This window comes from Battus philenor, unplaced genomic scaffold, assembly GCF_028537555.1.
Source record: "Battus philenor isolate CCGP_79_NKW_IND1 unplaced genomic scaffold, ilBatPhil1.0.hap1 SCAF_28, whole genome shotgun sequence".
Classification (NCBI taxonomy): Eukaryota; Metazoa; Arthropoda; class Insecta; order Lepidoptera; family Papilionidae; genus Battus; species Battus philenor.
Genome location: NW_027181691.1, coordinates 5010391 through 5027924, shown reverse-complemented (window position 1 = coordinate 5027924; position 17534 = coordinate 5010391). Strand labels below are relative to the sequence as shown.

Sequence of the window (17534 nt, the reverse complement as noted above, 5' to 3'; positions counted from 1 at the left end):
ATTAAATCACACACATGATTAATAACAACTTATTTTAAGCCTTTTTGAAAATCTGGAACACCCACAATAACTAGTGGATTGGCAAGATAACGTTGCAGTAGACAGGTCCCATAGCGTGCAGAACAGATGGCATCAAGTATTAAAGTTTTCTAGACACCCGGACACGGAACCACAACCCACAGAGAGGACGGATGACAGATGATGATGTTTTTGAGAATGTAAATAAACAGAATTACAGCAAACCTTATTATTACTCAATTAATAAAGTATATTTTTTGAAGAAATTTACAAAGCAAAATGCATCTTAAACATAAAAGAATCAGTCACAATTTGAAGTCATGCTGGAAAAAACTGTGACCTCCTCTTACCGCTCTAATTACGAAGAATCATTGCAACTTCAAACTTTGACTGCAAACATAGCCAAAATCGAAATGAACGACTTTGAACGGATAGAATCAATAACATTCAGGAATTGCTTGAGTTGCAAAATGAAGATTTGACTGAAACCATTATGGAGGAAATGTTAAATTCGCAGCACGTCGAAGCAGATGCGTCAACAACGTGACATTTAATTTAAAAAATCTTAGTGAAGTTTTAGGAACGGTAAATGAGCTTTGCGATTTCTTTATGAATATTGATCCGTCTATAGAACGAAGTCTTTCTTTAAGAGAAAAATTGCTAAGGCGACCGTTGCATTACCGTATAAATTGAAGGAGCTTTTAAAAACTGCTAAGCGAGAGAAAATTGCAAAATTCTTCAAACCATTGCTTAAACCTTCAAATCAAAATATCGATTTCGATAATTTTTTTTTTTGTAATCTATGAAGGAACGTATCCCCCCCTCCCCCTAATTGCAGGGTGGTAGGTGATGTAATTAGGCAAAACCGTGTGACAGGAAGCGTAGCGAAGGATGGGACGCGATGAATGAATGTAATGTAGGTGAATGCTGTATGTTGAATGTGTGCTGAATAATAGAAAATATGAAGGATGAAAGAGGGAAGGTGAAAGTAGGAGAGTGTATATCCTTGTCCCGAAAATAAGATGGGGGAAAGAGTATTAAAAAACGTATCCACTGTAATAGTATAAATTACCATTCCGTATTCACGACTTCTGTACTCGCGGTATATGTTTGTAACATTTACCCCGCAGATAAAAAGCCTTTACTGTATTATTACTCCAGGTCATAGTAATAAAAGCTATGATTTGGGTATGTACAGCTCGATTACTGTCAATTAATGTATAGTACACCCTGTCGAAAAATCATTGGCTCAAAAAATTGCGTTTTCAAAATTTAGATTACTACATATTAAAAATAATTTTTGATCACTATCGGCTTTGCACTGCCAGTGGTTATTGACCTGTTGCATTCCAATAAAAAAATAATGTAACATATTTCAGACAGATCTCTTTATAAAGGCTTATTGGTAATAAGTTTGCGCTAGGAAAAAAGCTATACATTTACCCCTTTAAATATTTTTTTACCTATAACCGATTATCCAATATATGGATAATTTGATTGAATGTCTATGTTCCCTCATTAATATATGTGCAAATATAAACACTTCGTAAACCAGGCACGTACCGCGATTCAGTAATACGTTTTCAGAAGGCGAATTGGCGATTGTTGTACAAAGCCATGGTAAAATCGAATACGCACATGGATTAACTAGATATGGTAAAAGTTTTAAAACCTACATACGAAACAATTGTATGCTACTACCCATATAACGTCCTTCAAAAAGGAACCCCGTCAAGGAGGTTCGCATATTTTTTGCAATGTTATCATCATATCGCAATATGCTGGACATCTATGTACGACATTAAACAATAAGTGAATAAATTAAAATGGATTCTTATTAATTTTAAGCAATTTGAAGCATGTTTTAGAAATTAGCTTCAATTTATAATTGGCTATTGTCATACGCGTTGTATTTATGTACGTAATAAATACATGAATTCAACAAATTATTACATTACTTTTCAGGGCTAAGGGGAAGGGACTCACCGGGCCACGTGAATAAAGTATATTTTAGTCAAATTAAAAGAAAACTGTACGAGCAGCTTACTCTACTCTATACACGGTTTAAGTTCAAACAGAATTAAATGTTATTCGAAATCATTTTCATGTTTACGAAATTCAAAATGAAAAAAAAAAACATGTGCCTAAGTATATTTAATGCCACTGAAATCTTTTGGAATGCCTTATTATCTGATGGACATATTTTATTATCCTCATAAATGCATCCATAGGTTGTCCACAGCTGGTCATACGCCTCTCCTCTCCTATTTCTGATTTATAATTTTGTTGGACTGGTTAGGAGGCCTGCATTCGTTGTGTTTTTTAACAATATTTTAAGTTAAAGAGAGTTATAGGTGAGGGGAGTAATCTGCGAGTTGCGGGTCACGTGTTGCAAAAAATGAATAATAACATGTTTTGAAGGAGAAACCTTGAAATGAAATGGCACTTAATAGCTATCAAGGCACCATAGGAATCAAGAGTCGAGTGGCGATGGTGCGGAACGCCGCCGCTTGGGATTACGGTCACGTCGGGCGGTCGCCCGAACGATGGACTTACTGTGTAGTGAACTGTGATTTGCATCGAAATATGGGACCATCGCGGTAAGTGCGGTGTTAGGACAATTTGATAGTTTTATTCTGATTAAAAAAAATAATCTAATCAAAAATATTAACCTACTTTTATCAAGTTAAGACTTTGTGTAACTCTTACTTTATAGTAGTACTCGGAGACTATTTGAGATTTTAGTACATTAAATTTAAATTTTGTGAATGCCTAAATACTGTACCACGGATGGTCAAGCTCCGTGATAGTACGAGCAATTGTCCAAAATTTTAAATTTTACGCGAGTACTAGTGACTAAGTAAGAATTTATAATGCATTCCAAAATATATACTTCTATATATATAAATGCAAAGCTAGTAATAACAGCTATATTTTTTCTTCTGTGAAGAAATGATAGATGATTTTCTTCTTCTTTTCAGCCGATGGACGCCCACTGCAAGGCACAGGCCTTCCCCAAAGATCACCATGAAATTCTTGCGCCGTCCGCATTCATACTTCCAGACATCGCAGAGTTCCCGCGACCTTAACTATGTCCCAAAAAGATATTACAAACACAATTAAAACGTGTTATGTTTATTTACAACACATAAATGAAATTCCAAAATATTTGTTTTAAATTACATTATTAATATTTTGTTTTCCTTGATAATTCTTTAAAATTTAATGAATTTGTGACAGCACTTAGTAATATTTTCAGACACTAACGTGAAAATGAAACTATGACACACATGAGAGCCTCAATTATTCCTTCAAAGAGCCGCATGTGGCGCTCGGGCCGCAGGTTGCCCCACTCCCCGTACTTCCCCGTAAAATACCATTTTTATTTATGGCTTAATAATTCATAGCCACGAATAACCTTAAATAATGCTTTGAACAACGTAAAAGTATATGCAAAACGTATAAAACTTGTATGGTTTCATGAAGATAGAAAACCCATAAAAGAAATCGCATTCGTATACATCATTTCAGATTTAGGACGTCCACCGCTGAATATATAATTTCTTCTAAATTATAATGAGACCAGTTAGAAGAAGCCTACATCTAGCATTTTCTTACGATCTTAACAAGACATCCTGTCTACCTAGCGGGTGGATGTACTAAGTTGCGCTTGCTAGTACGTGGGTCTTCGGTCTTGAAACTTAATGCACCACCAGCTATCTGTTCTGAGTGCTGTATAGTATGCTCACTGCTACTTTTATTTGCCAATCCGCTAGGCTATGCCGACTTTCGTTCGTCTACAGATCTATTTATCCTTGATTCGATCTTGTAGAGAAATCCCGAGCATAGCCCTCTCCATTGAATAACTTTTCGATGCCGATATTCGAACGATTCCGATTTTATAGCAAATTTGTCAAAGGTCTTTTAATATGTTATACATCATTGCTCTTAATAAATTTTAAATTGTGAGGCAATTCATAATTTAAGTAGTCAATTAAAATAATTCAAGCATTTTGTTTTAAAAGAAATTTGCCGAAGGTTATATCTTGATATTAATTTCGTAAAACCATATTTTAAATCTTTTATCCTTGTTAGTGGTAACCAATATTAAATTAATAAATCATTATAAAAACATGTTTTGGTAAATATGTTTTTATAAATATCGAATGTACAATCTAATATTCTTTCGGTTTATTTATGTTTAACTTTAAGATAATAGTAAATGAGTATACTTTTATTATTCACCATTATGTTTGGGCACAATTCATTTACACAAAGAAACAACATTATGTTATTAGAATAAATAAGGGTAGAATATTTATGAATTTTTAAGAAAAAGTTTTAATTTAATTAAAAAGTAACAAACATATTTATGTATTGTGATATACTGCAAATTAAGAAATAAAATTATTAGTTACTTCAATAATCTACAACATAAATAGGCTAGCCATTACAATATAGTCTACTATGGACAACGATAAAACGAAACTGAAAAACCAACAAAAAATGTTTACGATTTCAATTAGAAATGAGGCGAACCGTAGAAGAACGAATGTATCCGACATCGATCAGCAGATGTGCATGTTGAAATGGCAGTGGCAGTGACGACTGAAAAGTGGGTGTAAACGCCTTATTCAATAAAGATATACTGAATTTGGCAGGCTATATAGCGCGCAGAACAGATGGTGGCTGGAGTTCTAGAGTTTCTGGAGTCGAGAGCACGAACACGCAAGCGCAGTTTAGAGCAGTAAGGTCGTCGAAAGACTAGATAAAATATTTAGTGTTCATATGATTGAGCCAAGCGTTAATGAAGGTTTTTTTAAATAAATTTTTATTGGTCAAATATTCGTGTACTTAACCATAACTGTCCAATAACATTTTAAAATAAAAAAAAAAGATTATCACTTGCCGATATCCAGATTATTAATTTTTAGAAAATTCAGCAGACTTTTGCCCCGAAATTGTAAAATTTAATAACACTATAAGGTTTAAAAATATACCATTCTTTACATTAGATCTTATTTGCTTGTGTAAGGATATTACAGCGGCGCCTAAGCCTGCCGCTCACTAATAGAGCGTGGCCAAACTCATGTTTACGTTTGAAAACGTGGAAATTGTTTCTGGCACAGGTGTGAAGTTTGAGATAATAGTCATCGTTTTTTCCTATCACATGGAATATAAAGTACAAGTCTAATTAAAGTGATTCGGCAATTATTTATCAAAAGAATATTTTATAATAGGTTTATTTCCTTCCCCGATAAAAGAACGGTTTCGGGTTTAATAGAGTTGAATAAATTATCGATTATTTTCGATACGCTGGTTACGCCTCTTTGGTCCTGGAATTCTATTTTTTTTTCAGATACGGTATATAGAGGAGAAATATAAATACAACTTGCGAGTAGCGTGTTACTGTAGGGATCAATTGTACGTTTTTCTTAAAAAAATGTTAAAAATTATCTTTAGCTTTTGGTATAAATGACTTGAATAATTTGTTTGATTAATAAAACTTATTAAGTACAGCTCCAGAAAGGAAACCTACACAAAGTTTTTTTAAAATCTCGAGTCACAATACTAGTCACAGTAAGACGTAAAATGACGTAAAACCTTTTTTGTTTTAGTTATTCCAATAACTATATGATTACCTTAAAACGGAATACAGTAGTTCTAGCTAAAGGCTGCTCGGTTTCTAGCACTAAAGACACCTACAGTGCTATCGCTTACACAATACCGCAACATGTGTATGCACGAGGTGAACCAGTAATCTATTCATTCATTCACATAAGATCATTTACAGTAACCACTTGTGTATATCATGAAAAGAAGATTCATGAAGAACTATGTATATTATATATATATATATATTCTATATATAATGATATTTTTGTTGTATTTGTTTCCCTTTGTCGTTTCTTCCTTCTTTTTTATTTCCTTAGTTTCCCTTTTATCTTTTTAGACATTGTTATTTTTTTACTTAGATTAACGGGTGGTGGAAAAGTTCAATTTACACTTTTTTAACGTTTGTTAATATAAACCATCACTTTTACGTGCAGAAGTTCTCAGAGAAGCAATAAAACATGTACATGTAAAATAATATTTATTTTATTTTGTAATCTTTGTTGATGGTTGTAATATAAATAAATGAAAGCTCACGGACTTCTATTTCCGTGAGCTCAATTAAAAGTCGAAAATTGCTAGCAGTGTACCATCATTTACTATGTGGTGTAGTAATGATTATAATAATAGACAATTGATAGGCAAATTCAATAAAAAAAACAAATGAACACGTTTATTAATTTGTATTGTTTTATTTGAAACTGTATATTTATTTTACTTTGAAAGAATTTTATGTTAAGAATAGTTATCAGAGCTTTTTAGTTGAAAAATAAACTAAATACTGCTCGTGCAATGACTTGCCAGTGTCGTTAAAAAGGCTAAATCTCTGCCAGTGTGCCAAAGGACAGTAAACCTTTCTAATTATCGCTAGGATATATCTCTATTTGTTATTGTACTGTACAATGTAATAGAAATGTGTAATTCTGTTAATTACTAGACATGTGTATACATCGTGATTGGTATTAAAGCATTAAAGGTAAATCTTTAGCTTTTTTGACAGCAAAACGGTTTAAATAATTTACACATACTTTCATCAGCCTGTATAAATAGATCACTGTAAAATATATACGTTATAACAGTTAATTTTATATATTTGAATAGCTGTTTCACCTCATACGCGCCCACTGGAAGGCATCGTCCTTTCCCAAAGATATCTGTGGTAGGATACATCATAATAATGCTTGGCAAGCGGATTGGCGATTGCAATGTGGTATTATCGTAGGTAGTGGACGCTTCTACCCATCCTCTGGAACCTTGTTTGTGAGCAGTGTAAAGCATAATTTATTCGTGGCAACGTCTGAAAGTCAAAATAAAATAAATAGTCCGTTATTGCAGCGGAACATCTTGTAGAATTCAGGTTGTAGCAGATCAACCTATGTGAGTAAAAGTTAATATTTACCTCAACTGCGACACACCTAAACGAACGGAAGGTGATTGTGACCTTCATCATTTCAGCCGTAAGATGTCCACGGCTGGACGTAAGTCTCTTCCATAGATTGTCAATAGAACCGATTGGAAGTTGCCGACATCCCATAATAACAAAATCGTCTGTGTCTGTCATTAATAAAAAGAAAAAAATATAAAAATAACCTGTTTTATTTAATAACGATCAACTAATTTAGTGATTTAAGTCTCAAAAACATACAATAATTATTGGCAAAAAGTTTATAAATGTCTAAATTTCAAATTTACATTGTAGTTTACCTAATTGATTTTTATTAATATTTTTTATTACATGATTGTATTCATATTAAAAAAGCCTATTTAGATTTTGATTAACTTCAAATGCTTGAAGGCTAGGAACATATTTTAAATTCACTCCGCGATTTTTACGGGAAAAGAAAAGTATTGTTTTCAATATTTTCCCCTCAATTATCCAAGTTTTTCTTTAGAATGAAAATCTACTATTCTACTACTAAATACTTATGTAATAGCGAGTATTAAAAAATGAACAATAAGTTAAACGTTTCGAGATTTGAACTTAGCAGCACATATGGCGAATAATTTTTATTTATTTAGATAAATGTACCGAAAAATAAGTAGCAATTCCCAATCTTCTAATCCATTAATAACACAACATATTTGCGATTTAATGACCTATCGTAGTTTATTCAGGTAAGGCACGCGAAAAACGCTCTTAAAATTAATGTATTATGGTGAAAAATACTTAATATGTTATCATATTAAATAACGAAAACAGTCAAGTCCGCCTTGAGACTCGATTAATTTTGGACAAACAAATTAGTTGTGAAAACGATTATGTATTACATGTAGGGCTATGAATAGGAAACACCAGTTGATTGTCTCATTGGGCGCTATCGCGTGCGGCCTATTGTTGCTTAATGTTCGCGCCATAAACAACACAATTGTGTACTGTTTGCCGTTCGTACCGGCCCACCATTACGGCGACCGACGAGTCGTTTAATGGCTTAAAGGAAATTTATATTGATATGTCTTACGTCAAGAATGTTGTTTTAAAGTGATCTATCATTCACATTTATTCAATACAATATTATTTTATTGCTATATAGATTTATTAGCTACGGACGAAATACCAGTTCACCTGTATATAATGTTTGGAGTATGTAGTGGTGTAGATATTTTTTTCTTTTCTTAGGTGCCGTTTGTACACTCTACCGACTACTGTCGGTCTTTTAATCTAGGGCTTATTTTATTAGATTCTTTACTTTTATTTACATTTAAAACTTATGCCTAATTTATTTTATATTCTGCCTTTTATTTTAGCCTAATTTATATTTTGTTTTATGTTTTATTACTTATTTTACCTTATATTTAAATCTTACTTTTTAAAATACGTATTCCCTATTTTTAATTTATTTTCTACGTTTTAGAATAGAGTGCACTGTGTACACATTTAATATGTGGTGCCCAAGATCCGCCATGGCGAACTTTGCGCGAAGTCTATGTCTTTTCAATGGACGTCTATCGGCTGAATGACGTCTATCATTGAGATAGAATCGATCGTACTTGTTGTAAACATCTTTCATGTTTTTAATACCTACTTTACATAAATATAATAGTTTTCAATGACCTTAATGGCTACATAATGAATCTTTATGAAAAACAGGTAACGTGCAAAATACTTATGTAGAGGTGGACATAATGATAATGCTTATTACATTAAATGGTAACCAGTAAATATTCCTTTTTTTAATATACTGCTACTTCCGCTATGTAGCAGAAGTCGTGCAATAAAGTGTACCGCCCGCCAGCCCGCTGATAAATGCGCATGCGGCAAACAATTTACACAACTACCACCGTTAAACCACTTAACACGTGTTTCACCCCTCCACAGGGCATCCTCAGGAGTAATGTTACAACGATTAGTGCCAAACATTACTCACTCGGTGTTTGGCACTAATCATGCACGACTTCTGCTACATAGCGGAAGTAGCTATATATTAGTCCTTTTCTGACTAAGAATAGACTTCCGCAAAGTAACGCCTGAATCTATTATATATTCATTTTTTTGGCACCAGAGAATTGAATTTTATATCAATTAAAGTGCGCAAGTACATTGGTGTGTTTTTGTGGGCCCCTCATACTTTCCCTGTCTTTGATACACAGAGATACTACAACAACAGTAATTTCTTTAGAGATTTCTATTGTTTACACCTTCATCTTTCTTCCATATCAATATCAATCATTGTTTCTTCTTTTATTCCACACATATTTTTCATTCCTTTTTATTTTTTGTTTCGCTCATACCTCATCTCACTTTCGTCGCCTTCCCTTACCGAATTTTACAGGTTTTGTATTACTTTATTTTTGTTATTTTACTTTCTTATAGATTTAAATTTTGTTTTTATTTATTTATACTTTTTAATTTTCTTATCCTTAAGTAAGTTGTGCAGGTGAAGACCACAGAAGTTCCTATTACAGCAAATTGTAGCGGATAAATTTACATAATTGTGTACCCGGTCTAGGGGTCTTACGTATAAAGATAGCAAACATCAACGTAACGTTGCAATAAACTTCTGAGTAAAGTAGTCACCAATTATTCCCTAATTACTTTAAGATATAATAATATTTTATGTTCGTGTTATATTCATATTATAAAACTAATCAACAGCTGTATAATATTATTAAAAAAAACAGTTCGTGATTTCTTGGTATTTGGTAAAAACCATCCCTTGTTATTTCGGCGACCGACGTCTGCTACTAAGCCTGTATTACATAAGAATTCGAATAAGGCTTGTTTGGCGACCGAAACAAACTCGTTTGCCTCCTTTTTATTTTGATTAAAGACTTTGAATTGACAAATTTAAAAGCTAATTTTTCTGAACAACTTACGTAAATAGCGTTATAAAACTTGCTAATATTGAAGGTCGTAGTGAAATTGTGAGAAAATTATTTGATCAACATTGTAAAGCCTAGATGTGCCTTTCTCATCATCATCATCATGTCAGCTGATAGACGCCCACTGCAAGTCAAAGGCCAAAAGACAAAAGATCGCCACGGTTACCAATCTTGCGCTGCCTACATCCAGTAAATTTCCAAACAAATCCGACAAATTTACGTGACATCATAATGTAACAAATTGTTAGATTGACTTGGTTATCAGTAGGACTTTTCCCTAAAAACATACAAAAAATATACACAGTCAACTCTTTTTTTCGAAAATCAAAGAGCGATTGACCAATAAGAATAAATACTCGTTACTCCAATATTTTGTCCGAGCTGAAATCACAATATTTTTTTTACTTATAATTTTGACAGTGCTTACAAAACATATATTTGCAGCAACAAAATAAGTTGCAATTGACGGAATGCGAAGTTCTTCAAACCCACTGTCATGACAGACATGACAGACATGAGACATTTCCATATTTACCCTTGACAGCATTCTTGGTTCAGTCCGCAATAAACGGACTGACCAAACGGAATGCAAGTTTGTTATCATGTAGCATTTGTATTTTTATAAATTGAATTATAACTGTAACTTTATAATTTATTTTTGAAAAAAAAAAAGAATTGTTTTCTTGTTTTCTCGTTTCTTGTTATAAATACTTATGTATAAGTATTTGATTATTACTACTTTTGCACAGTTTCTTTGGAAAATATTTAATTTTTTCATCTTACGATGTTTTATGTTTTGGACGAATATATCCCCTAAAATAACCGCATAGCACGTAATTTTTAATACAGTTTCGCACGCTTTTCCAAGAAACATATTTACCGTTTAAAAAAGTATTGGATATATTCTTACACCCGTCACACTCGCCAATTTACATTCCGCTGTATTTGATTGTTAGGAATGTGGTTTCCAAAATGAATAAAATCCATCAGTTTTTTGAACACAGCTCAAACATTCCATTTATACACGTACAGATTGAACGATAAAGAAATAAATCGTCAATGTTTTAATTAATTAAAAATGTTAAAAAATAGTTTTTTGGTATAAACAAAAAAGGAAAAGGCGGATAACCTATGTTTCGATAACTAAGCAATTATTTCGTACATTTTATTCTATTGTGTTCCAAGGGTTGCATCGCGCCTGCGGATCGGCCTCATCCGAATATCCGTCCGTACGATCAAGTCAGTCTTGCGTACGGACCACGACGCGCCACCTGACTCCTTGTGCCAGACAAATAACATTAAAAAAGAAAAGCTGTTGGCGCGGAAATTTCGCGCGAATTTTAACACTGGCCGTTTCTATTCCAAAAAAACTAGTGTTGATTTTTTTATAATTTTATTTATTTCCAGTGTTTTATTTTATTTTTATTGTGTAATAGATAACTATGTTGTTTGATGTGATTTATTTATTTGTGATCGTGTTATCTTAGTTTTATCAGTTGTAAAATGGCCTTAATGTGAAAAAAAAACACTTCTCCGTGTTCGAAATATTTCTAGAAGCATTAAAAGGTAGATTTATGTTTTATTTACTTTAATATGTATAATATTCCAGCTATTTATTTGTAAATACGTCTATGGAGGTAAGTATTTTGGTTATATTGACATTACCCCGAACTGCGCGCAAGATGGATCTTTAGATCTCTTGAAATATCACTAATGAAAATTCTTTGAAGATTAAAATATGTAACCCATTTTTAGTTTTGATGATTGATCGATTTTTACTAGTATTTCGAATGTGTATTTTGATTTTATTACAGTATATTACAAACTTTTTGATTATCTGTTTTTAATACTTATTGTAGTGTTAAAAAAGCTTTGGTAATATTAATACGTTTATAATGTCTTAATTACTTGAATAAGACATTTTAACTGTATTAATTTTTAAATTTAAGTTAGAATACATTTAAATTGTGTTTTACTACTATTTTAGGTTTGTTTTTACCATTTTACCATCTTCTGCGTATTGTGCATCTCTTTTGTAACGGCTATTGAAGAAAATACCTTTTTATTATTATATTACGTCATAAATTGTCCAAATTTTGTGTTAAATTATTATACAATCTATAAAATTCTAAGGTTCGATGGTTGCGTTCGCATTTACTTAGTTTCGACTGAATAATCAAGGAGGAAATAATAATGGATATAGTTCGTTTATCTATTAATCCGTTTCTGATGTTGATGACGTCACGACATCAAAACAATGCAATTAATAAAATCAACAATGAAACACCAAATTCCTTGCGCTTTGTACTTTGATTTGAAATATTTTGATTACTTGTTGCATCTTTTTAAGAAAATATTATAATTAATCTTATTTATCAATCGTTAATTAACGTATGTGTCATACATAGAAACATTTATTGTTAATCCGTAAAGGATGGTCCGCACGTCACTTCCGTTCGTCACAGGTGGCGCCAAGGTCAAGTTTATGTCGGCACGGCACGTAATACCTACCTGTCTATTTATTTTCGCGTTTTCGTCATTAGATAAATTCACTAAGGTATTAAAACTCCCTATATATGGGCTAGGTCGATTGACTGTGTGATTTGAATGTCGTTTTGAAGTACCTCTTGCTATTTTATTATTAGTTAAGAATAAAAAAAAAGTAACAAACAGCGTATATCATGAATCATTATACAAAGCGAAACTAAAAAATATTGTCTCAATACAATCATCAAGCAAAATAGGAAAAAAGATAATAATTGCAAAAAAGAATTTCAAAGTATTATTCAAAATACTTTTTATTATAAATCGCATACATAAATAGCGCATCCATATGTATCCATGGATTTTGTGATAAATCATATTTTCAGCAAAAAATTATCTCTTTTCAGTTTGTTGCCACTTCAATTGGCAGGCACGCAGAGCTAATTTGATAATACAAAACCATTAATAGAAGAATTAAAAGAATATGCATACTTAAAAAATAAAACAAAAAATATGAAGGCTAGATCACATAAAGATTTATTTTTACAACTACATTTAAAATGATTTCATATTTCTTTTCATATAATGTCTCACCGTTATCCTGTGTTCACAATTTTCAGATTTTAAAATAGGTATTTAACCTTTTTACTTTTTTCTATGCGTTTCTCAATTTTAAATATTTGACTATACAGGATGATTAGTTGCAGGTGTACAAGTATATGCCGCATTTGTTGTCAATTATTGTATATATTCATATATACACTATCCAATAGTCTATATTTTTGTAGTTAATAAATAACGAAGTGATAATACAGTAAGAAAAAGCTTTTAGACAATTGGGATTAGTACATATTAATATTAATCATAGTGAACACTTTATATGGTGATTACAAACAGGTGTTTGCAAAAGTCTGCACCTTATACTGCCTCTTATCTCTCTTTTCATCTTCTACATTAGCCCTTTTACATTTACATTCTACATTTGCACTTCAGGGAAAGTTCTTTGCGTTTAGGAACACAATATTATTTAATAGTATTTAGATTCCCAATTTACCTATTTTACTTTTATATTTGTTTCATCATGTATTGATGTTACAAGTCGGCGCTTTTATCTCTCTGTAAAAACTATAAAATGTAAAACATTTGAGTCCAATTACATAATGGGATACTCACTTTCTTGTCACACATTTTACGATACCCTCCATTATTTATTAAGCCAATTGCCGAGCATGGCGTCTACTTAAGGCAATAACCAAACTTAATTGGAACTACGGAGATGTTTCTGATAATCCTGAATTACAGAGAAATATAATAAAATGAACTTACGATACGCCATATATTGTTTGCTAGCTTATATTTACTCGCCATGATTACAAGAAACAAAAACAAATAGGTAATTTACTAACTGTAGGTTTATATCAAACTGTTCTGGCGTACTTCGTTCCGCGTAACGGTCAATCAATGAGTAGATTTCAAATGTAAACAAAATTTTAAATTATTATTTTTTCAAAACTAGATTGGTGTTTGTAATGTTAAATTTTAATTGATAAAAATCATAAATTATTACTTATTGTCGTATTTCGGACGGAAAGAAACGAAAAACTAAAAATTCATTCAAATTAGTCCTACCCTTTTTCGATTATAACTTTATTTTAAATAGATAGATATAAAGATTTTTTTAATCTTTATAGATACGACTGTGTCATCACTACAGGTGAAAGGAATATTTTTTTTAAAGTAAATCTTGATCAGTATTTAAGTTATATAACATATTCAAAGGTTATATAAGGTCGGAGAGAGTCCCTTTCGACCCACTACTATAGCACATCCTTTACGATAATGATTTTGGAACAATAACAGGACTCGAAGGTATATTATAGACGAGTTACAGTCCAAGCCGATGCCCTCGAGAAATTCCTTTGGCTTAGTTACTCCATGGAGCACCCGTCGAAACTATTTGAGAGCTCGGCGGTCTCCGAATTCAATTCATTATGACCGATACGTGAGGACTTAAAGGTGACATACTCAAACAGAGCGGCCCTCCGTCACGATCGGTTTAGGATAGTTAGACGGCGATCAGGAGAGTCAGACTTAGCCGTTGATCTGATCAGGATCGACCTATGCTCGATGCCACAGTAGCCAAACACACAGATGGCGTAAAATTAGCGAAAAACTTTACAAAAAGGGTCCCGATCCCCTATATTGAAGGATATGCCGCAAGAAGGAAGAGAATGTGGATTTTAATTACGATAGCGTAGAAGTAATTATTCAGTGTTCATGTCTATCTAAGTGAGTCAGTGGTAGACTGTAGAAAAGTACTGTAGTAAATAACGGAAAAAGACGAACAGTTAGTCTAAATATTTACCTAATACTACTACAAAAGTAAACCTTTTATAAATAAATTATTATTTGTGAAAGGGATATAAATTACAAGATAGCGACTTATGGAAAAAGGGAAGCTTGAAAGTGTCGCGGCCGATAAATATTTACATTAATTTGAAGTAACGAAGCGCATATATATTACACGAAAACAGAACATTTTGATCGTGTACGTTTCATATCAGAGTAAGTGTGTATTGTTATTTTTCCTTAGCAAATGTTATTTACCTATTACTTACTAGCTTCTTTCAGGAGTGGCAACTAATAATAGTGCACTTTTAGAATTTAAACAATCTGTGTACAAATAAAAACTCAAGAGCTTCTTCGGGTGTATCGGTTCAGGCAATGACATTACAATCTTAATGGAGTGGTTTTTCGAAAAGTGTTTCGGATGAATATCCCACGCTACAAGAACCGTAGTACTTTAGGTATCATCATAGCGAGATGGTGAAAGAAACGGCCACTGCGTTTCGTCATTCCGCCGTTAACGCTCGCGGTGGTGTAGCCAATGATTTCTTTTTGCTCAGCCACCATCTTGCCACCCTCTTCTAAGGCGCGGTACAACGGCTTCATTAGCACTATATCACTCGAGACGCGTTCAGAATTCCGTTTTCAAGGTTCCAAGAGAGAGCTGGACCACAGCAGGATCGGTAGCAATTAACGGAATAAAAATCTTTAAAATATTATTAATAATTTTCTTTTACATATAACAATGTTGAGCTGAATTATTACATTATTTATAGAGTATTCTCTCTTTAAAGTGAAGGACATAGCAAAGTTTAATTTGAAAATATTATATTGTTAGTAATAAGATATATACGAATAAAATGAAAGGAATTTATTCGAGTGAAAAATGTTTTCTTTAGTAATGTAGTCTCCAAAACAAAAGGAACATGTAGGGCGCCACTCTATTAGCTACGAAACACTGGATGTGCATTTTGAGTAAGCGTTTTTGTTCCATAACATCACAGCGTAGCCGAAGCAGCTTATATCTTGCGAATATTTTAAGGGGTGCCGGGCTTTAAATTACATTAAAATTGATACAAATAATTCACAAGTATTTTTTTTAATTTCAGTTATGATGACTCTTATTTCCGTAGCGAGTATTATCCATATAACTGTAATAATTTTATAAAAGGTAGTTTTATTTTTTTAAAATGGCAATACTACTCGACCTAGTCACTCTTTTTTGACAAATTCCAGTAAAAGGATTGAGAGTGGTGGGGTTGAAACAGCGTTTTGATTGAGTCGGGAGCTCGGTCACTCGTTCGATAACCATCGAAGTGATAAGTTATCTAGTGGAAACTTTGCTAGTTGGCCTATAAGAGTATTAAAAGTGTAATAAAAGTATTTACTGTGCTGTGAATTGGAGTTCTTCTGATATAACTATTAATAATGTTTTGGGCAATCTAATATACGCTATTATATATATATATATATATATATATATATATATATATATATATATATATATTCGTAATCTTATCTAAATACTTAAGACATTTTTTTTACTTTTAAATGAAAGTAAAAAAAAATATGTTACCCAATTTAAAACAAAATATTAAGGAAAGGAAGACCTCCTGATCAAATTGAGGCTAAATAAATGGTTATACAATTTTTGTAAGTAAAACAATGACCAATGTTTTATTATACATTATTTATTATTTTATTATATGTTATTTACATAATGTGAAATTATAAATTGTGAAAAATGTTATCGGAAATTTTTTTTATCAATATGTTCCGAACGAATACATTCGGAAAGTTATAATTGTGGTTAATGAATTTAACTATACATTAGTTTCTGATTATCAGTAATGGTTTAATGGTTAGAAATAAAAAAAATTGTTAGGAATGATTTACGATCCAGGCAAGTGCACATTTTGTGAGAATCGCGGAACGTTGTTAATGGTTAAAAATTATGAGTAAAAACTCTTCGAGAATTGGGGGATATAGAAGAGCTCAACAAGGGACTAAAATTTACAAACCACAGATTGTGAACCCACGTCATGACCTTTTCCCGTACATCTTGCTTGTAAATGGCGCTAGCAGAGGCGGCAATACGAAGTCAATACAAAACAACATTTATTACTCTATTATCCGCTCTTATGAGTATAATTTTATAATAATTTATAAATATCTCTATCGTGCTTTACGTTTCAATACTACAAAATATTAAAATTAATTTTGAAATACTAGACAACTTTCCCTAAGGACATTTATTTTTCTTTAATTTTACTATTAATTTTCCAAAAATAATAATACAGGGAATAATTACTGGTTAACAATAAAATATTCGATTCGAAATAAATAGATCCGGAGACGAACAATAGCAAGCCAACATGCTCGTAGCATAACAAATTGGCAAAGTAGCGGATGACAATCACGAATAAAATATAGTACAAAACAATGTTTATATTAAATCATTATGTAAAAAAAATAAATAGACAAACGGTAAATGTATAATGTTTAGATATTGGAAACTAGAAGTTTAAAATAACTAAATACTACATTAAATTATAAAATAACACAACTATAACATTTACATTCGAACACTTTTCATAAAATATATTTAAAATTTTTTAATTACCGAGGATATCGATTTAAGGTGAGAGGGCGACGATATACACATGTATACGTATATATACAAGTACGTATATAAATACAAATATGAGTTATCTATATATAGGTATAATAAGTGTTTTGTTAACTTGAGTTTT

General features: G+C 31.9%; 1 protein-coding gene across 1 annotated transcript in view; it reads left to right on the top strand.

The window, feature by feature from the left end:
- The first annotated feature begins 11377 nt into the window (after positions 1 to 11377).
- Gyc88E (Guanylyl cyclase at 88E) overlaps positions 11378 to 17534 on the top strand; it is a 99668-nt gene continuing 93511 nt past the window's right edge. The window contains exon 1 of the mRNA XM_068769488.1: positions 11378 to 11517. The gene's annotated coding sequence lies outside the window, so the exon portion shown is untranslated. The remainder of the gene's footprint in view (positions 11518 to 17534) is intronic.